This window comes from Pseudophryne corroboree, chromosome 3 (assembly GCF_028390025.1).
Source record: "Pseudophryne corroboree isolate aPseCor3 chromosome 3, aPseCor3.hap2, whole genome shotgun sequence".
In the NCBI taxonomy this organism is placed as follows: Eukaryota; Metazoa; Chordata; class Amphibia; order Anura; family Myobatrachidae; genus Pseudophryne; species Pseudophryne corroboree.
This window is the reverse complement of record NC_086446.1, coordinates 368,876,223-368,898,961: the sequence shown is the minus strand read 5'-3', so window position 1 is coordinate 368,898,961 and position 22,739 is coordinate 368,876,223. Positions and strand designations below refer to the sequence as shown.

The 22,739-nt window shown below is 44.7% G+C and overlaps 2 pseudogenes; both read right to left on the bottom strand.

The window, feature by feature from the left end:
- Positions 1–1,081: 1,081 nt before the first annotated feature.
- Positions 1,082–1,199, bottom strand: LOC134895588 (5S ribosomal RNA; annotated as a pseudogene).
- Positions 1,200–7,527: 6,328 nt separating this feature from the next.
- Positions 7,528–7,645, bottom strand: LOC134895654 (5S ribosomal RNA; annotated as a pseudogene).
- Between the last annotated feature and the right edge of the window lie 15,094 nt (positions 7,646–22,739).

The window sequence follows — 22,739 nt, the reverse complement described above, 5'->3', positions numbered from 1 at the left end:
ATTGTGTTTGATTAGAATGCCCATTAAATCCTGGGAGCATTTTAAGAGACATTGTTCCCAATCTTTGCGTAAATTATCTGTAGAAAGTGCGAATGAGGGAAAAAGTTTGGGCCGTAGACCTCTTGGAGATATTTTTTGTTTACAATAGTGTTCCAAGCTAGTTAAATCCCAATCAACTCTAATGCGTCTTTGGAGAGTTCTCTTCAAACGAGATAGGTCATCTTCCCAATTGGTCTCTGTGATGGGATCAGGGATCTTGATAGGAAAAATGGTATCTAAGTCTTCTATGGATCTTTTGTTTTTCAATCCAGTTTTTAAACTGAAAGTGCTCATATTTGTACTGGTCGTTGGAGCTGAGAGAGAGGCGGGTGTCTTGAATTCTTGAAACAGAGGTTTAAAGGGAAAAGTTCAACATGAAAGATAAAGAGATCAGTCCTAATGGAGGCCTAAAGATTGGCCTGGATGACTGTGCTGGGTCCGAGAGCTGAGGAAGAGACCTCAGTACCAAGAATTGTATACAAATAAATTCAATATGGAACCGCACTAGTCTTGATAATTTGAACAAAATGTAGAAATAACATAAATAACATAAAGAAACCAATATATATGCAGTTGGGAAAAAACAGAGATTTTAAACTGCTAATGATTGGCGGTGCTCCCAGGAATTTTGTAGACTGGACTACAATTGAAAAGGAGAGAAAAGACAAAAAACCCTTGTTTGGGAGCACTCGTTTGTAATGATTTGTGTAATGTAAATAGAATAAATGATAAGTGAAATAAAACTTAACCTTTAATTGTTTCTTGAATAAAAAAGGAATAAATGTGAAATATTTGTGAGACTCGTGTCTGATGTTTGAAAAAAGGAACTTGTTTAACCTTTTTAGCAAATGAGGTACAAGTTGCCAGGAGAAGGTGAAAATATCAGAAGCAATATATTTGATGAATAACAATGTGTTCTGATGAAATAAGTGTATCCAGAACAGTCACTGTACATGCCTTGGAATGAAGGTTTCAATAGAAGCGTGATATGGTAGCAAAGTTGAGTGAAACAAATCTTTGGAGAGAGAAAGAAAGAGAAGGGGGCCCACTGCACCTGGTATTCTCAGGGGGTTTCCCATCCTGATACTGACCAGGCCATGCCTGCTTAGCTTCCGAGATCGGACAAGATCGGGCGCATTCAGGGTAGTATGGCCGTGGGCCTATTGTAAGAGATGTAAGGAAAGAGATAAGAGAGAGAATGCACTCCTGTTGTCCGTACAATACGTAAATCAACCATGTATAGTCCGGGAGTGTTTTTCTAGAAGCAGAAGTGGAAGTATAGTGTCAGATTGTGTTTGGGCTGTGTCCCCGGAGGGGGCGCTAGTGGGTCAGTGGAGGTAGATGGGAGAAAACGAGGAGGCTGGATAACGTTCCTGCGCATGAGCGCAATGGTATTTATTTGGCAGATGATATTAAACAGGATGGTAGCAGAAACAATAATAACAGATGAATAAAGTCAATCACTCAGCATGATAACTGAAAGTCTATGGCAATGGATGACAGATGACTTGAGAAAATAATAACCGGTAATATATAAACAGAAGAACAAGTGCTTGTGAAATGGTTCTGGTTTGGAAACCAGTGCAGGTTTTAAAACAGGAAACTTAGGCAGCAAGGTGTAGAATGGCAAACCTGAGCAGAGGCAGGAGTCTGACTTCACAGTGCAGGTGATGAGGCACTGGCAGCAGCAAGCTGTATCACAGGTGGAGGAATGAAACACACCTGGAGTCAGTCTCAACTGCAGGCTGAAGCACACAAGGTGGTGATGAGTGTGAAGCCTTGTTGCAGGTTGCAGGTATTGCTGGGCCTTGAAGTTCCACGGAGCTGTGCAGAGTAACCAGGAGTACAAGTTCTTAACCAGAGAACCAGGAACACAGGAGGAACAGGAACAGATCCTTTCACATGGGTCGCAGGAATGACACAAAGTCCAGGATGCCTGCAGACTGATCCTGCAGTCTCTTATGTACCCCATGGTGCACAGGGATTGGATGAGTGAAGGAAAGTGGGTGCGGCCAAGCACCGGATTGACCGCAGTGTACTGGCTGTTTACAGACTGTCATGGCGGCGCCCACGCTGCGGCCTAGCAGGGACGCGGCGCGCTACATGCCCGCTGTCTCAGGAGTGTTCCCAGGCCCTTGATGATGTCCCATGGCAGGGGCATAGGTGACAGGTGACCGCAGGGAGCCAGGACGGAGTCCGCAGCGGCGGACGGATGTCAGCCTGGTAAGTCGATTCCTGACAGTACCCCCTCCTTTAGGGGTGGACACCGAACACCCACGTGATTTGGAGGGATGAGTGCTGTGGAAGACACGGACCAACCTAGGAGCATGGACATCGGACGAATTCACCCAACTTCTCTCCTCTGGGCCATAACCGGACCAATCGACCAGGTACTGGAGACGTCCATACCGACAACGGGAGTCCAGAATTTTGTTGATCTCGAATTCCACGCCCCGCTGAGTTCGAACCTTGGGACCTACTGGAAGAGTATTCTGAAAGCGGTTTAGGACTAGAGGTCTGAGGAGAGAAATATGAAAAGCGTTAGGTATACGAAGGGAAGATGGTAACTTTAATTTATAGGCCACTGGGTTGATGACTCTTTCGACAGGGTAAGGACCAATGAAGCGTGGTGCAAACTTCATGGATGGGACCCTGAGACGGAGGTTACGGGTTGATAGCCAAACCTTGTCCCCAGGTTTCAAATGGGGAACCGCACGTCTCTTGCGGTCGGCAAAGACCTTGTACCGACTGGAGGCCTTTTTGAGGGAAACGTGAATTTTTCTCCAAATAGATGAAAACTGAGTCAGAGCAGTAGTGGCAGCAGGAACATCCATATGAGGGAGTTCTTGGAAATCAGGTACACGGGGATGTTGCCCATATACTGCAAAGAATGGTGTCGTTTCAGTGGCAGTATGGTATCGAAAGTTGTGGGCAAACTCGGCCCATGGGAGCAGATCGAACCAGTCATCCTGGGAAGATGAAACATATAATCTTAAAAAAGTCTCAAGTTCTTGATTGACCCTCTCTGTCTGCCCATTCGTCTGAGGATGGTATGAAGATGAAAACTTCAGTTTGACCTGCATGGCAGAACAGAGGGCCCTCCAAAACCTCGCTACAAACTGTACCCCCCGGTCAGATATTATTTCAGAGGGTAAACCATGTAAGCGGAAAATCTCCCGTAGGAAGATTTGGGCAAGTTTTGGGGCAGAAGGGAGACCCTGGAGAGGAACAAAATGAGCCATCTTGGTGAATCTGTCCACTACAACCCAAATGGTATTATGTCCTTGAGAAGGAGGAAGGTCGGTGATAAAATCCATGGACAGGTGTGACCAGGGACGACTAGGGATAGACAGTGGTTGTAACTGACCTGCTGGAGACTGACGAGGAGTCTTGTGCTGCACACATTTAGGACAGGATGCCACGAAATCCTGGATGTCCATTTTCATCTTTGGCCACCAATATGTAGCAGAAAGGAACTTGTAGGTCTTCAGGACCCCAGGATGACCAGTAAACTTGGATTGATGGGCCCAAGATAGCAACTTGGGACGGAGATCTGGGGAAACAAAAGTCTTACCAGGAGGAGGAGCTGGGGAGACTTGAGATGCAGCGAAAACCACGGGACTCAGGATGGAATGTGGCACTGAGTCAGATGTTCCTTCTTCAGATTCCATGGATCGGGATAACGCGTCGGCTTTCACATTCTGCGAACCTGGGCGGAAATGAAGCTTGAAATTAAAACGTGAGAAAAACATAGCCCACCTGGACTGGCGAGGGTTAAGGCACTGAGCTGCCTTTAAATATAGCAGGTTTTTATGATCCGTGTAGATATTAAACGGATGTTTGGCCCCTTCTTGGAGATATCTCCATTCCTCGAGAGCCAGCTTGATCGCCAGTAGTTCTTGATCTCCCACGGAGTAGTTAGCTTCTGCAGGAAGAAACTTTCGAGAATAAAATCCACAAGGGTGGACTTTCCCATCGGATCCCTTCTGGGAGAGAACAGCTCCAACCCCAACTGTAGAGGCATCTACCTCCAACTCGAATGGTCTGTTGACATCTGGCTGAGACAGCACTGGAGCAGACATAAAGGCTAGCTTGATCTTCTGGAAGGCTGCCAAGGCTTCTTCTGACCAGTTGGAATGGTCTGCCCCTTTCCGAGTTAGGTTGGTAATAGGAGCGATGAGAGTGGAGAATCCTCGAATAAATTTTCTATAGTAGTTGGCGAAACCCAGGAATCGCTGGATAGACTTGAGAGAGTTTGGAATGGACCAATTGGCAATAGCTTCCAATTTTGTCGGGTCCATCTGAAGATCCGATCCGGAAATTATATAACCCAGGAAGGGTATAGAGGGAACTTCAAAGGTGCATTTAGATAGTTTCCCGTAGAGCCGGTTCTCACGAAGACGTCGGAGAACTTCACAAACTTGTAGACGATGAGATGGAAGGTCTTGGGAGAAGATAAGGATATCATCTAAGTAAACAACGAGGTACTTATACAGGACATCACGAAAGATTTCGTTCACAAAGTGTTGAAACACTGCTGGAGCATTACTCAACCCAAATGGCATTACCAGGTATTCATAATGGCCATCTCGAGTGTTGAAAGCTGTCTTCCACTCGTCACCACTCCGGATTCTGACGAGATTATAGGCACCGCGGAGATCTAACTTGGTGAAGATGCGGGCTCCTTTAACTCTGTCAAATAATTCGGTAATGAGTGGTAATGGATAACTATTCTTGATAGTAATGTCATTGAGACCCCGATAGTCAATGCATGGACGCAGTCCTCCATCCTTCTTTTTAACAAAGAAGAAACCTGCACCAGCGGGAGATGATGACGGACGGATGAAACCCTTCTGAAGATTCTCTCTGATGTAATTACTCATCGCCTCAGTTTCAGGAACAGACAACGGGTAGGTGCGCCCCCTAGGTGGCTTCTTGCCAGGAAGGAGATCGATGGGACAATCCCATTCCCTATGGGGCGGCAGGATATCAGCAGCCTTTTCACAGAAGACGTCTGAGAAGTCTTGATAAGCTGCTGGGAGACTTGACTGTGTCTTTACTTCGGTAGACTTAATGGGACACACTTGGGCTAAGCAGGATTGATGACAATGTGAACCCCATGAGGTAAGCTGCAACGTTGACCAGTCAAACTGTGGATTATGTAGCTGGAGCCAGGGCATGCCCAAGACAATCTCCTGGGTGGCTTGAGGGATGACCAGGAACTTGATCAGTTCAGAATGGAGAAATCCAACTCCCAGAACCACTGGAACAGTTTGATGAGAAATGTTCCCCTTGGAGATTCGACTACCATCCACAGCAGTAATGTAAACTGGACAAGAAAGTTCACAGGTAGATAGGCAAAATTTATTTACCGCAGCTTGGGTGATAAAGTTTCCTGCAGCACCGCAGTCCACTAATGCTGACGCAGACTGGAGCCCAACTGGAGTCTCTAGCATCACTGGAAGGATGAGGTCTTGTTGAGAAGGAGCTTGACTGAAAGATCCTAACTTGACTCCTCCCTTACAAGTCAGGATCTGGCGTTTCCCGAACGCACCGTGCAGGAGTTAATCTGATGGCCCGCAGCAGCACAGTATAGGCAGAGTCTCTCACGTATTCTTCTTGCCCGCTCTTCAGGAGTTAGGCGGGACCTATTTATCTGCATAGGCTCGTCAGAAGAGGGAGACTGGAACTGTACAGAAGGTATGAACCTTGATCTGCGTGGCTCACTCCGAGCGCGTTCATTATTGCGTTCGCGGATGCGAGAGTCCAACTTAATGCACAGGGAGGTCAAATCAGACAGTTGAACAGGAATGTCACGGGTCGCCAATTCATCCTTGATCCGATCCGAGAGTCCGTGCCAGAAAGCTGCTACCAGAGCTTGGTTGTTCCACTGAACCTCTGCAGCCAACGTCTGGAACTGGATGACATATTGTCCCATGCTTCGGGTACCTTGACGAAGTTGGATCAGGTCTGCCGAAGCTGATGTCGCACGACCAGGCTCGTCAAAGATCCGTCTGAAGGTTGACACGAAGTCTGTGTAGTTGTTAATCAGAGGGTCAGCACGTTCCCACAGAGGAGACACCCAACTCAGAGCAGATCCAGAGAGTAAGGAGATGATGTAGGCAACCTTGGATCTTGGCGTGGGGAAATTATGTGGCAATAACTCAAACTGTATTTCACATTGATTGAGAAACCCGCGACATAACTTAGGACTGCCATCATACTTGCTCGGCACGGGCAGATGCAGACGTGACACTGGAGCTGATGCAGCCGGCATAGAAGAACTCACAGCACTGGCAGGTGCTGGAGTAACAGGAACAGTAGGAGAGAGTACACTAGGCAGGGATTGCTGTAGTGTATCTAATCGGGAGGACATCCCTTGCAGGAATTGAAGCATCTGCTGCTGCGCAACCTCTTGACCATCCAGACGGGAGACCAGATTTTGCAAGGCCTCTGACCCCACACTCCGTCCACCATCCGAGTCCATCGATCCTGGACTTACTGTCAGATTGTGTTTGGGCTGTGTCCCCGGAGGGGGCGCTAGTGGGTCAGTGGAGGTAGATGGGAGAAAACGAGGAGGCTGGATAACGTTCCTGCGCATGAGCGCAATGGTATTTATTTGGCAGATGATATTAAACAGGATGGTAGCAGAAACAATAATAACAGATGAATAAAGTCAATCACTCAGCATGATAACTGAAAGTCTATGGCAATGGATGACAGATGACTTGAGAAAATAATAACCGGTAATATATAAACAGAAGAACAAGTGCTTGTGAAATGGTTCTGGTTTGGAAACCAGTGCAGGTTTTAAAACAGGAAACTTAGGCAGCAAGGTGTAGAATGGCAAACCTGAGCAGAGGCAGGAGTCTGACTTCACAGTGCAGGTGATGAGGCACTGGCAGCAGCAAGCTGTATCACAGGTGGAGGAATGAAACACACCTGGAGTCAGTCTCAACTGCAGGCTGAAGCACACAAGGTGGTGATGAGTGTGAAGCCTTGTTGCAGGTTGCAGGTATTGCTGGGCCTTGAAGTTCCACGGAGCTGTGCAGAGTAACCAGGAGTACAAGTTCTTAACCAGAGAACCAGGAACACAGGAGGAACAGGAACAGATCCTTTCACATGGGTCGCAGGAATGACACAAAGTCCAGGATGCCTGCAGACTGATCCTGCAGTCTCTTATGTACCCCATGGTGCACAGGGATTGGATGAGTGAAGGAAAGTGGGTGCGGCCAAGCACCGGATTGACCGCAGTGTACTGGCTGTTTACAGACTGTCATGGCGGCGCCCACGCTGCGGCCTAGCAGGGACGCGGCGCGCTACATGCCCGCTGTCTCAGGAGTGTTCCCAGGCCCTTGATGATGTCCCATGGCAGGGGCATAGGTGACAGGTGACCGCAGGGAGCCAGGACGGAGTCCGCAGCGGCGGACGGATGTCAGCCTGGTAAGTCGATTCCTGACATATAGCAAGCATTGGAGAATTAAAAAGGGCCCACCGCACCTGGTATTCTCAGGAGGTTCTCCTTCCTAGTACTGACCAGGCCATGCCTGCTTAGCTTCCGAGATCGGACAAGATCGGGCGTATTCAGGGTAGTATGGCCGTGGGCCGGTATGAGGAAAGTATGAATAGAAAGGGAGAGTATACTGCTTACTGTACTTCACACTCAACCAAGGCCACTGATGGTCTCAAAATTGGTATTTCCAGACAAGGTATGTCAAGATAATTTGGAGTGTCTGGAATAGATATAGGTATAGTGTGGTAGGTGAAGTTTGGCAGGTAATGAGCTCCCATAGAAATATTGAAAGGATAATGTGTGGTGTGTGTGTGTATATCTTGATACTTAAACTGGGGAAAGGAAAATAATGATAATAATAACTTTTAAGTAAAGAATATAACAGTTAGTAATAGGACAGAGCTAAAAAATAACTCAATTTGAATGACAATTCACACAATAATTGCTGGTCCCCTGAGGGAAAGCCAGATGAATGATCATATGTTGGAAAGGAGCTCAAGGCTGGCTCCCAAATATCAATTATTCTATGATAAATGCCAGAAAATAGAAAAATGCTACCATAAATACACATGTGTGTTGGAATCACAACAAATAGAAAATGTCACCATAAATGCACTTGTGTGTATAAATCACGATTAAATATCTGTAATAAATAAACCTTGGAGGCATAGGCGGTTGTTAGAACAGAATTATGCAGATATTATCTGCTAATAAAACGCTGTTCTAGAACAGAGAGTGTAGTGATAGATTTAGTATCTGTTATCACTACTGATGTATATATAGACAAAAAACCAGTATGCAATCGGTGCTAGGCAGTGAATTTAAATACTAGTGATTCCTGCTGCACATTTAAACCCTGGTGGTCTAGTGTCAGTTACCGCAGCCGCAAGGTATGCGGCGAACGTTGTCCTGGTCTCCTCTGTACACACTCCCGCTGCAGTGATGAGCGCGGCCGCCCGCTTCCGGAATGGGCGTGGCCGCGATGACGTCACTAAGGACGTTCTCTCTACGTACGTTTCACCTGATTGGGCTTGGTCACGAGAGCCTCTCTCTACTGCTCTCTTGTGGCCAGTACTTAAAGGTTGAGATAACCAATGGATTAGTTACTTGGATTTGACTGACGATTGGTTAAACCTATCAGATTTGGAGTGGGATACTCTGTGGAATCCATTTTGGAAAAGGGAAAAGGGAAGGGAAAGGGGAAAGGATGAGAAATGGAATGGAGGAAAGTGTGTAGAATGAAACTGTGAAGGAAAGTGGGAGAAAGATGCAGAAATGGAATTGGGAAAAGATGAGAGGTGAATGTGAAATTAGGATATAAATATGGGAATAGGATAAATGAATATATGAAAATAAAAATAATATATATATATATAAAATAAAATAAAATATAAAAATAAAATATAAAAATATAAGTGAATATAAAAATGATAATGATGATGGTGATAGATAGAAAAATAAAAAAATTGTTAAATATGGGATTATGTAAATTTTGAAAGAATTGATGTGAAAATAAAATGGAATCAAATTAACATGAAATATATTGATGCTGAATATGAATGAATATAAATATGGTGTCATATGTTGAAATGAAAGGAAGTGAGTGAGGGAGTGCTGTACAGAAATGGAAGGGAATAGAGCTGGTAGGGGAAGGAATTGTGACTTGAATGTGAGGATTGAAGTGCGGAAAAGGGCGGGGGTTGTAAATTGGAAGGAGTGGGGGATGACATGATGGATGTGAGTGTGTGGATGGGAGAGTCTGGGAGTGTTGTGTTAGGTGTGGTCTGCAAAGAGAATATTGAGTGTGGGGGGGAAAAAGGGAAGAGAGTGGAAATTTTAGGGTCTGGAGGGCCATGGAGGCGGGTATAGGAAGAGGTTCAGGTTATGGGCTGTGAGAAAAGTGAAAGAAGAAGATGCATGAAGTGTAGTGAGAACTGGGATGAAAGGAGGGGGGGTGGGAAGAGGGGGGGGGGGGGAGAAAGGGAAATGTGGGAATGAAAGGAAAAAAGAGAAAGAGAAATGAAAAGGGAGAGAGGGGAAGGAGGTGGATGGGTGATTGAAATGCGAAGTGGAGTAGTGAAATAGGAAAAGAGGATAGAGGGAGAGAGGGGAAAGAGAGGATGAGTGGTGAAAAAGAAAAAGAGGGAAGGGGAAGAGAAGAATGAGGAGGAGAAGGAAAGGAAGAGGGAGAAGGGCGGTGGAGAGTGGAAAAAAAGGAGGAAAAAAGGAGAAAGTGAGGGTTGGGGTGATGGTGTGGGACAAGGGGGGAATGGACAGGATTGGGGTGGGAAGGGAACAGGATGAATGGATATTGGAGTTATGTGGGTAGAAAGATGCTGTAGTTGATGTATTCATTTAGACCTTTGGGCATTAGAGTGTCCAGCTTGAAGATCCATTCAGATTCCTTTTTCTGGAGTGCCATGCTGTAATCTCCGCCTCTTAATCCCATTTTTACTAGAGATGAGCGGATTCGGTTTTACTCGGTTTTACTCGGTTCTCAAAACGACATCTTATTGGCTCACGGATGTCACGTGTTTTGGATAGCCAATAAGATTCGGTTTTGAGAACCGAGTAAAACCGAGTAAAACCGAATCCGCTCATCTCTAATTTTTACATGTTCCAGACCTGAGAAATGAAGATCTTCTGTTCGACTGTCATGGAAAAGTAAGAAATGTCTGGCGACTGTGGTGAGCTTCTTGAATTGGGCTAAGTCTGATTTGGCATTTCTAACCGTACTGATATGTTCAAGTGCCCTGACTTTGAACATGCGAGAAGTCATGCCCACGTACCTTAAGTTACAGGTACAAGAGATGCAATAGATCACATTCTCTGTCCTACAGTTGAAAAAGTCATGCACTGTGATCTGCTGGTTAAATCTGTCCATGATTGTCGTAAGGTTAGAGATGTGTGGGCACAGTTTGCATTTACCGCAAGGATAGCTACCTTTGAGAGGTCTTGGCTTTGAGGGCTGTGAAAAGTAGCTTCTTACCAGTTTATCTTTTAAATTGGGTGCCCTTCTCCAGCTCATGTTGATGTTCTGGCCAATTTGGTCCGATATGTCCTCATCCATTTTTAAAACATGCCAATGGGTTTGCAGGATTTTTCTTGCATCTTTCCAATTCTTACAGTCACCGATAAAGCGAAGGGTGTTTTTATCTTCCTTAATTTTTGTAGTAGGAAAAACCAGAGAATCCCGTTCTACATTCTGTACTTCGGATTTGGCCCTTTTAATAATTCTGTTGCTGTATCCTCGTTCTTTCAATCTTGCAGCCAGCTCAACGCTTTTAGTTTGAAAGGTGGAGTCTTCAGTACAATTCCTTTTTAATCTAAGGAATTCTCCTTTGGGAATATTTCTGATGGTTGATGGAAAATGGCTACTAGTTGAATGAAGTAAGCTGTTGGTTGAGGTCTCTTTCCTGAAGATTTCAGTGGCTACTGTGTTGGTCTCATCTCGATATTGTTAGGCGCCGAGGGTCCGCCCGTCAGTGCGGCCCGGCGCCTAGCAACTAGGGACGCCGCAGGCAGACAGCCGCCGGCTCCCTAGCAACGCTAGACGCCGGGCGCACGGAGCCGCTCAGACCCTAGCAACGGGGACGCCACGGTCAGACCGCGTTCCCCGTTGCTGGGTCTTAATTAATCAGTGCTTGTGTATTCTGGCCGTGCAGCATGCAGCTGCACGGCATCATTATGTGATTACCCTGTCTGGATCATGATTGGAGGGCTCCCAAATTTAAGCACTCTCAGGACTTCTCACAGACGCCGGTGATAGCTTCCTGTTTGCTGTGTCAGTTACAGAGAGTTTCCAGTCCTGCTCAACCCGGTTGTTCCTGTCCTCAGTGATCCAGTACTCGGAATTTGTCATCTATTCCTGGAGTCCGACCGAGCACCTTTAACATCCTGTGGTGTTCGTGAGTCGCGGCGTAGCCGTGTGTTGCGGCTTGACCGCTACTATTTATTATTTAGTTTATTGTGTTCTGGAGCTTTTGCGGAGGATTCCGCTCCCACAAATCCACTCTGGTATCCAGCGGTGCTGGATAGGAGTAACGGATCAGTGGATCTTTGGTTGTCCTTTTCCCTGGCGGTTTGTCCGCACATACTTTTGGTTAAGTTAGATAGCTTGTAACCCCTGGCCTGGTTGCTTAGTCAGAGGGCCCCTTGTTATCACCCTGTCTCGGATTTCCCTTTGTCTCCCATTAAGACCTGAGGGGGCATCGGGGTTGGGCAGACATAATCCGCCCTTCGAACGCGGCTGCCATGGGCTCAAGCAACCATAGTCTCGCAGGGGATTTCTGATAACACGGGCGAGACAACGGAGTTAGGGCGCCAGGGGTTACTAGGCTTTCTTGCTCCCGTACCAGCATATTGTCAAAGTCAGAAAAATATCCCTATACACGCTGCCATATTTGCACCTCACGCTGGTCCGCGCTGCGCATGCGTGCGCTTTCCCGTGATAGCGCATACCCGCTGATGCGTGCACCCGCTCGCATCGGTATGCGTATTTACGGTAAGGAGTATGTAGTCGTAGCGTGCGACCCAATCGTTACATATTTTCACAATTAATGTAGTTTGTAGACCATGGTCCCTTTGATAGATTCTGAAAGTTTGGTTAATATAGAATGTCCCTGAACGGAGGAATCCCTCTTTGTATTGTAGGAAGGGTCTAACAGGAATCATACAGCAGTGTTTGGTACCCATCGGAAGGGTATTTAAATAGCAATATTCCGGTGTTGGTTTGGAGCGTATTAATCGCTCGTGCGAATAGTTATGGACATAAGAAGTTATGTCCATTTATTATTCATGCACCTGAACAGTGGAGACAGGTATCAGTGGGTCTCAAATGGCTCTTTGACCTCAGAGATCCCCCAAACAATAGTTTGCATGTTGGGAGGGCCTCATAACTTTACATGCATAAGGTAAGCACCGGAATAGTAATTGAAGATCAATTGTACTCCAAATCAGTATCTTTCCCGCAGACGGAGTACAATAGTCTTTAATTACACTGAGCTTTGAGACTCAATGAGGAGGGCCAACACCTGTGTTTTCGAATGGATTAGGGTTTGTATCCAGGAGAATGAGGGCTGAGATGTCATTGTCTCAACTGAAAGTGGACATCATGAATATAGAACAAAACCCAGACAGGATTCTGTTTTGTATTCGTCAAACAATAGCTCTCCAGAAGACAGGAATGTGTTGGTCATCACCCATTGTGTTGCATAAACAAGGCCACTGATACAACACAGCCCACCTGTATGAATCAACCTATGACCTTTGTTATAATGCGAAGCCGAATTCCTGCGTCCAATGGACAATGAGATTGTAGGGACCATTGGATTGCATTGTGTGAGTAGCATAAAAGACGGGCCTGTGGCATCCAGCTGGCACTTCTCATCAAACGGTTCTCATTGCTGATAATCGGGAAGCTGGCTGTCCAGAAGCGCTTGCGATCGTTACCCTTGTGCGTAAGTTTCTCTCCGTAATCATATTGTCTTACTGTGAGCCAATCTCCATCTCTCTCTCTCTCTCTCTCTCTGTCTCTCTCTCTCTCTCTCCCTTCTCTTTTCTCCCATATCTCCCCTTGACTAGTATTGTATTGTATTGTATTAGATTGGTATTGTATTGTATTTCTAGTGTAGCTATTTTGGTTAGGAAGTCTCTGTTATATTGTAGTGTATCATTTGTACTGTGATTCCTTTTTGCAAGTATATTAGTTATAATACATATAATAGGCTTTGGACCCTAAACAAGTATCTGTGTATTTCCTATAGTTTTAAGTGTTCACTTGAGCGTCGGTGATGCTCAAGCAGCTTTGTAGTTAGTCAGGTTACACAAGGTTGCACTTACACCCTGTATTCACATTAAGGTATTCTGTGTATTTCATTGTCAAAGATATAGATATCAAGGTTTAGCGTTGTGAGCGTCTGCGCCGCTGGTGACCTCCTCGTGGTCTCAAGCGTCCGCTACGCCATAGCGAAGCATTACGTTTGTCTATAGCCAATAGCGTGCCTGCCTGTGATCATTTACTCGTGAGTAAACGTGACGCCTGAGCGTCTCGATCACGGCTAAGCGATCGATACGCAAATAGCGTACCTTTACGGTACTTCTCACGCATTCAGCGTACAGTGTTCTTAGACCTCATAAAGGGTTGTTTATACGATAAAGCAATCCAAAAGGCTTTGTCAATTGGGGGCCGTCCAGTCCTTCACTTATCTGCACTAGGTAGATCAGCAGACATTATCCCTCAGCAAAGGGCGGGAGGTTGTCTCGCAGTGCTGATGGGATAAGCGTCTGCTTCGCTTAGGTAAAGGGTGCTGAAGGAATCCGGGAACCGGAGGTAAGAACAAAACGCTAGTGTTTTTTAAAACTGTTTATTTTTCTTCTGTCTTGCGTATATACGCACGCATACATATATATATCTGCATTTCTTTTCCATCTGTGTATTTCATTTTTCGTATATCACTATCCTGTTTGCCAGTTTTATAGTTGATAGAAAAGTGCCAAAAGAGATTTGCTGTTATTTCATAGTTTAAGAATAGAGGTAATAGTTAAAGTATAGACCAACACACGGTTTGCCTGGGAGATAAGGCGAAGTCAGTGTGGTGTGTGGTAGATGATCAGGGATCATCTACATTGATAAAAGTATAAATTGTGTTACGGTGGATCTTTGCTTTGCGTACACGTGTCCCTAACTGAGACTTGCGTACGCAATCCAAAGGCCGACGCACGCAGTGTACATTACGCAACGGAGCGTCTGTGTACGCCCACGTAACTCAAACCACAAGTTGACTTTAACAGGCGATAAATAGCGCAACGCGGTAAATAGCGCAAGGCGATAAATAGCACAAATTGATTTCAGTTTTCCAAAAACTTAGTTTAAATACCTTACTTTACTGTAATACCTCTGGGGAGAGCTATCAGACTACGGGAAATGATTTTTCTGATCAGAAAACTATAAGAATGATATTGGTTTGAAAACGGTATGAGTGTATTGAATCCCGCTTTGTGGACTTTGTGATCTATGTGATAATCCCGCTTTGTGAACTTTGTGATCTATGTGGAACGTGATGAGCACGATCTGAGTGAAAACGTGCAACAGAGTGTGATAAAGTTTTCGTTGTATTACGCTCTGGCTGTTTTGGAGCACAGTAGGGAGACTCCAATGATCCTACCATTTATGGGCAACAAGTGTCTATAAGTGGTACGATTGGACCGCACGGTTGTATGTGTGACCAATAACGCAACGTGATATGAGGTCGTATATCCATGCGTAAATCTTGCCCTCATACGTGTTGTAGGGAGCACATGCAAGCGTGATTTGTGTAAAGAAAAATGGAAAAGGGAATTTTCTCAGGAAAATCTCTAAAAATAGGGCCTGCAACGGCTACACGTGTCTGCTAGAAGGCGGACCGGAGATACCCGGAGCAGAAGAAGTTCAGTGGAAGAGCTTTAAGGATTTCCAACGAAGTTCTGTGTTTGGTGCATTTTAGGAAGTTTTTCTGTGTTAAAAAGGTCCACAATGGCAGCCAAGTGCACAATACAGAGACGGTCGGAGGTCAGGATTCAGACTCCAGAGGCTTGCAGACCCCGAGGGTCTGCTCGGTTAGTAATGTGGGGGAAATATGGTCCCCACTCTGAGACCTTTTGTGATGAATGGACACGAATGACTGCGGGGGATAAGGTACCATTTCCCGGGATAGGTAGCTTTGACTCAGAGGTGTTGCATAATTTAAGGAGAAGGATATGTCTCATTAAATCAGCAAAGAGACGAATCAAGCATTATGATTGTTTACAGATATGGCAACAGGAGGGTGAAATGCAAAGAAATGTAACTTACTTACCTAACTTTCATCTTGAGAGGAGAGAGATGGCAATGGAGGGGATTGTGGTTGCGGAGAAAAGCACAAGGGTGAACAATAAAAACGCTCTTAGCAACTGTAGTATAGATGATAAGAATAAGTGTAATAAATGTAACAAAGATAATTGTAATACTGTTGAATGTACAACTATTAACCCATGCAAGTCGCACCCCATGTTAAACTTTCCTCAGGAACACCAACCAGAAAGTGAACCCAGAACGATGTCGGCACCTCTTCCAGAAGCCATCACACAAGACGTCCAGGTGGACGCGACCCAGTCGGTAAAAACTGTAATCAAACCCCCTAATGGAGGGTCAGGTGAGGTCGTGTCCACAGGTATGTATGGTATTATACATCACGCACAAACAAATGTACCTTATATCTTAGAATCAATTCAGAATGACATTACTGGACTTAATCCTGTTAGGGTAATTGCAGTACCAAATGGGGAAACTGACTCTTCAGGAATCACTCCTGTCAGGAACATCGCCATGTACTGCCCTTTTTCCCGAACAGAATTAAGAGCAATTCTGTCTGAATTTCCTGATCCCAGGAAAGACTTAGTTGCTTGTCAAAGATACATTAGAGTGCTAGGACATACTGCAGAGCCAAGTAACAAAGATTGGAGGACAGTTTTGAGGGCATGTTTACCCCCCGATGTTGATTCATTGAAATTTATCACTGATTGTAAGCTAGATGAGGAAGTGCCACTAACAAACAAGTATAACCAAGATAATGTAAAAAGAATCAATCTACAGTTGAAAGAATATTTTCCTACAGTAGTAAAGTGGAATAAAATCTATACAATAAGACAAAAAGAAGGTGAATCCGCAGAAGAGTATTTTCACCGGGCTCTGCAGGATATGGCTAGGTACACAGGTATAGATGACATTGAAACTAATGTACACCACAGAGAGGTAGCTGTGTCCGTATTAGCGAACAACTTAAAAGACACACTAAAAATTAGGGTACAAACTTCAATACCTCATTGGAGAGGTATCTCGGTGGCGGCATTAAGAGAGTCCGCTATCGAGCATGACCGAAATATCCAAAGAACCAGGGAAGCGCAGGGAGAGCGGTTGATGACACTGAACATCCAAGCACTAGAGGATGCATCAAGTCGACCGGAACCCCAGGCCCCTAGCACATGGAGAAAGCCAAGGATTTGTTACCATTGTAGAAGAGAAGGGCATTATGCCAACAACTGTAATAACCCACATAAAGTTAGACCCCCTAGACCAAGAAATGAGCAAAATTACAACACACACCATTATAATCAGAGATCAGATAGGAGGAATTTTGAGCCACACCCATGATAGGTAGTCAAGAAAGGTGATCATACGACGGATGGTAAGCCTGAGGTAACGGTTAATAAAGTGGGAGGTCATTCACTGAAGACACAGGAATGACCAGGTGAAACGTTGTAAATGTATTTGTGAAGAAAAATGTTTTTCTCTCTCTCTCTCTATCCCCATCTTTGACGATTATCGGTAAGAATTCACACATTGCATATCCACTTGGTCCTTGCAGAAGTCTACCAAACCCCAGCATGACCTCCGCCACAATGTATTTCTGGCCAGATACAGACAGTGGAGTAATGCAGGTGCTGGTGGGGAGGGACTGCTCAAGGAGACCATTAGACACATAGATATGACAGCCTAATAAGTCTGACAATGTTTTTCTAATGCTAACAATGTTTTCTTAATGTTGACAATGTTTAAAAATGCTTTGTTTCTCTTTTCTTATTGATGGTTATTGTCGAGTTATGTAATGTATATATGCACATGAATTGTTCTCTATCTCTTTTTTTTTTTTTTTTGTTGTCTCTCTCTTCCCACTCATGTTTCCATGGTTTAAAGATGCTATGTCACCCCTCAGTTGGACCAATGGTAATGCCAGATTTTTGCTCCTTACAGAAAGATCGTCGGTTGGGAAGGAATATTGCATCACCAGAATGTTCGTTTGGAAGACTGAGAGACAGCACCTTTGAGAGGACAGCAGAACAAGAAGAACAACAAGACGAGAGAACTTATTATCGTAACAAGTTCTCTCCCCCTCAAACTGTTTTCTTATACCCCCTTTACAAATTTCTTCTTTTCTCCTCCTGTAAGATGGACTTGCCCCAAGAGACTGTGATATGGATTTTTCCGTTAACCATGATGTTGACCAGAGCAGTCTGTTTCGGTGAGAGTACCAGTGAGGTCGAGAAAGGATCCAGAAAGGTCCTGATGACTGAGACGGAGGTGTAAATTTCCAATAGCAACTCAATCACCAAGCAAAGGCGAGTACCGGGCACGATCTAACAACCATGTTATCTGTAAACATTTTCTTTGAAGGATTGTTAGTTCAAAAAGAAAAACTGTATCTGTAGGCTCTGTGACAATGGTTGAAGATGGATGCATAAAGAAATGCCAATCCAGTCTTAATATCCATATGGACCAGCATCCATTGAGTGACCATCACTCCTTAGTGGGTAACGTGTTAAATAAAACAGATTGTTGGGTATGCTCTCAAGTACCTCAGGGTCATAGCAAATCAGGGCTAGTACCATTTCCTTTAACGTTAGGGGAGGTACTTGAGCTAAGGGGTGGGAGACCGGTGGACCAGAGATTTAACATCTCCAGCCCTCCTAGTTTGAAGCTCCACCAATACCATGTGGATAGGTCCCTCTTATGTTTTAATATCTCCAATCCCCGTAAGCCGGGAAATTGGGAAGTGTCATGGAGCAACCTTACCATGACCTTTTCACACAGAGCAGATAGAATGCCTACAGATACAGAGCTTGTACGCCACATAGCCAGTAGAGGAAAATCTTTCCGGTATCGATATACCTTAGGAAATAGGATTACTAGAGTTGGAGAGGTATCACCAGGATACTGTGCACATATCGTACAAACCGATACGTGCATTAAGCAGATGGAAGAATTAGGGTCAGGAGATTTCACCTGGAAGGTTTGTAACATGGTCATGTCCTTCTCCGTCCCATATGTTCTCCCCGATGACGCATATTTCATATGCGGGAGAAAGGCGTACAAGTGGCTTGCCCCAAACTCTGAAGGATTGTGTTATATTGGAAAAGTATTGCCTGAAGTGATGACTGTTACACATGACAAAATGAAGGACATACACCGTGGTGCCCAAGCTCCTTATACTCACACTCATTACGAGCACCGAGTTAAAAGACAACTGTCAGAAAGGTTAGAGCATCCGGCCTCTGATCTTATCCATGAATCCACCGGGATTCAGGTTCTGGTAGCGTTAGATTTCACTCGCACCGCTCGAGGAGTGATGAATTATAGATACATTTCCGCACTCGCCAATTTGTTAGATAATATCACTGAAATGTATGATGACACGTTTAGATACACTGGAAGAGAACTTCAAGCTTACAAAACAGAACTAGTTCAGCATAGGATGGTTCTTAATTATCTTACAGCAGTAACAGGCGGATATTGTGTTACATTGGCAACACAGTACGGCATAAAGTGTTGCACGTATATCACAAATAGCACCGAGGATCCGGTAGAGGTCATAGACCAAAAGATGGACGATATTCTCCAACTGAAGTGGGAATTTCGTCGAAAACACAATCTCACCCTTGCTGCTGTAGGTAATGAGCTGACTGGTTGGGTGTCATGGTTGAACCCGCGAAATTGGTTCTCCGGTTTAGGAGACTGGGCTCAAGGAGTCATAATGGATGTTGGAAAGTTTCTCCTATGTATCTTAGGTGTTATTATATCTATTGGAGTGATATTTAGATGCGGGCAGGCTTTAATGAGGTGCAAACAAAGTACAAAAGTGATGAGCTTGAGGAGTGAGGAAACTGTAATTAACCTGGATTTGATTTATGACCCAATGATAGAAACCATGATGTGATGAAAATGCGATTATAAGGTCCGTTTCTTTCACCTGTTTTTCTGCTTTTCCCCAAGATACAAAGACCCCCTTGGACGAGGAAGTTGACGAGACGCTATACAGACAACAGACAAGCACCAAAGATGAAGTTTTGACCACTTGAGAAATGGACATTTGATGAACTTTGCCATGGATCCCCAGTTTCCCTAGTATTCTTAAACTCACGCTAGCCCAACATTTTTGTAAATCTGATGGCACTGACAAAGCTATTTGCTCATGCCCAAGGAGCAATACAGCGCAAAGAAGACGACTCTCAACAGATACCGAACAAAACTTCAACAACAGATGTACATTTCCCTGACATAGAATACCACCGCATTTACCGTAATTATGTCTTTTCTTCATTTCTACAACCCTCAGGTAATAACACACATAGTATAGGGAATACAGGCACAGATACCAGCAATCACATATTCCCCCATTCATGTATCATCAACTAAAATGTGCTCCCCATTCTGTTCAAAAGCCGAAAAGAGCTCGGTAAAGTTTGACAGCCCATCCACAGACCTGTACCACGGGATAAGAAGGAATTCAAATGTATACTTCGCAATACCTCGAAGCTTGATTTACCACACGTACGGCACGATGATACATGACCCTCCAAACATGGACTCATACACACATACTTCTGCTATCTCACTAGGTCATACCCTCTTCACACCTACTCCTCTCTTCTTCCTTACCCAACCATGGAAATGAATTAACCCCTGACTTATATTTTTCTCCTTTTTGAAATGTTTTGAAGGTGGCAGTTATTATTGACTGCCAAAGGGTGGACTGTCAAAGTCAGAAAAATATCCCTATACACGCTGCCATATTTGCACCTCACGCTGGTCCGCGCTGCGCATGCGTGCGCTTTCCCGTGATAGCGCATACCCGCTGATGCGTGCACCCGCTCGCATCGGTATGCGTATTTACGGTAAGGAGTATGTAGTCGTAGCGTGCGACCCAATCGTTACATATTTTCACAATTAATGTAGTTTGTAGACCATGGTCCCTTTGATAGATTCTGAAAGTTTGGTTAATATAGAATGTCCCTGAACGGAGGAATCCCTCTTTGTATTGTAGGAAAGGTCTAACAGGAATCATACAGCAGTGTTTGGTACCCATCGGAAGGGTATTTAAATAGCAATATTCCGGTGTTGGTTTGGAGCGTATTAATCGCTCGTGCAAATAGTTATGGACATAAGAAGTTATGTCCATTTATTATTCATGCACCTGAACAGTGGAGACAGGTATCAGTGGGTCTCAAATGGCTCTTTGACCTCAGAGATCCCCCAAACAATAGTTTGCATGTTGGGAGGGCCTCATAACTTTACATGCATAAGGTAAGCACCGGAATAGTAATTGAAGATCAATTGTACTCCAAATCAGTATCTTTCCCGCAGACGGAGTACAATAGTCTTTAATTACACTGAGCTTTGAGACTCAATGAGGAGGGCCAACACCTGTGTTTTCGAATGGATTAGGGTTTGTATCCAGGAGAATGAGGGCTGAGATGTCATTGTCTCAACTGAAAGTGGACATCATGAATATAGAACAAAACCCAGACAGGATTCTGTTTTGTATTCGTCAAACAATAGCTCTCCAGAAGACAGGAATGTGTTGGTCATCACCCATTGTGTTGCATAAACAAGGCCACTGATACAACACAGCCCACCTGTATGAATCAACCTATGACCTTTGTTATAATGCGAAGCCGAATTCCTGCGTCCAATGGACAATGAGATTGTAGGGACCATTGGATTGCATTGTGTGAGTAGCATAAAAGACGGGCCTGTGGCATCCAGCTGGCACTTCTCATCAAACGGTTCTCATTGCTGATAATCGGGAAGCTGGCTGTCCAGAAGCGCTTGCGATCGTTACCCTTGTGCGTAAGTTTCTCTCCGTAATCATATTGTCTTACTGTGAGCCAATCTCCATCTCTCTCTCTCTCTGTCTCTCTCTCTCTCTCTCCCTTCTCTTTTCTCCCATATCTCCCCTTGACTAGTATTGTATTGTATTGTATTAGATTGGTATTGTATTGTATTTCTAGTGTAGCTATTTTGGTTAGGAAGTCTCTGTTATATTGTAGTGTATCATTTGTACTGTGATTCCTTTTTGCAAGTATATTAGTTATAATACATATAATAGGCTTTGGACCCTAAACAAGTATCTGTGTATTTCCTATAGTTTTAAGTGTTCACTTGAGCGTCGGTGACGCTCAAGCAGCTTTGTAGTTAGTCAGGTTACACAAGGTTGCACTTACACCCTGTATTCACATTAAGGTATTCTGTGTATTTCATTGTCAAAGATATAGATATCAAGGTTTAGCGTTGTGAGCGTCTGCGCCGCTGGTGACCTCCTCGTGGTCTCAAGCGTCCGCTACGCCATAGCGAAGCATTACGTTTGTCTATAGCCAATAGCGTGCCTGCCTGTGATCATTTACTCGTGAGTAAACGTGACGCCTGAGCGTCTCGATCACGGCTAAGCGATCGATACGCAAATAGCGTACCTTTACGGTACTTCTCACGCATTCAGCGTACAGTGTTCTTAGACCTCATAAAGGGTTGTTTATACGATAAAGCAATCCAAAAGGCTTTGTCAATATCCTTCCAGTACTCAGACCTCTGCCATAAAGATCTCCTCTGGTCTGGAGTACGGGAATCATAACATTATCACCGGCCAAACTAAAATTTAAAATTAAACAGGAGTTAATTTTTTCCCTTATTCTGTTGGGAGATTTGTCAGCCTCATGAATCCCTCCGGTGTTGGGCCAAATCCTGGCCAGCTTTTAGTTAGCCAGATTCAAGAGCTTACTCAGATGGTTCAAGATCTGTCCCTTCGGGTGAGGTCACAGGAAGATCTGTTACGGACTTCCCCAAGGGTCATTCCTGAACCAAAAATGCATCTGCCTGACCGTTTTTCTGGGGATAGAAAGCAGTTTTTTTAATTTTAAAGAGTCTTGTAAACTGTATTTTCGTTTAAGACCAGTCTCCTCAGGTACGGAATCTCAGCGGGTAGGAATTATTATTTCTTTGCTACAGGGGGATCCTCAGACCTGGGCTTTTGGCTTAAAGACAGACGATCCGGCTTTATTGTCTGTAGACGCCTTTCTGGGGTCTTTAGGGCTATTGTATGACGACCCTGATAGAGAGGCATCCGCCGAGAGTCAGTTGCGTGCTCTCAGACAGGGTAGGAATCCTGCAGAGATTTATTGTACGGAGTTTCGCCGTTGGTCGAACGACTGTGGATGGAATGACCCAGCCCTGCGCAGTCAGTTTCGCCTCGGCTTATCCGAGTCTATAAAAGACAGTCTCCTTCAGTATCCCGCTCCTGAGACTCTCGATAAACTCATGGAGCTCTCTATTAAGATTGATCGTCGTCTCAGAGAGCGGAGGGCTGAAAAAGGAGCATCTGTCGGGTCTTCTCCTTGTGTT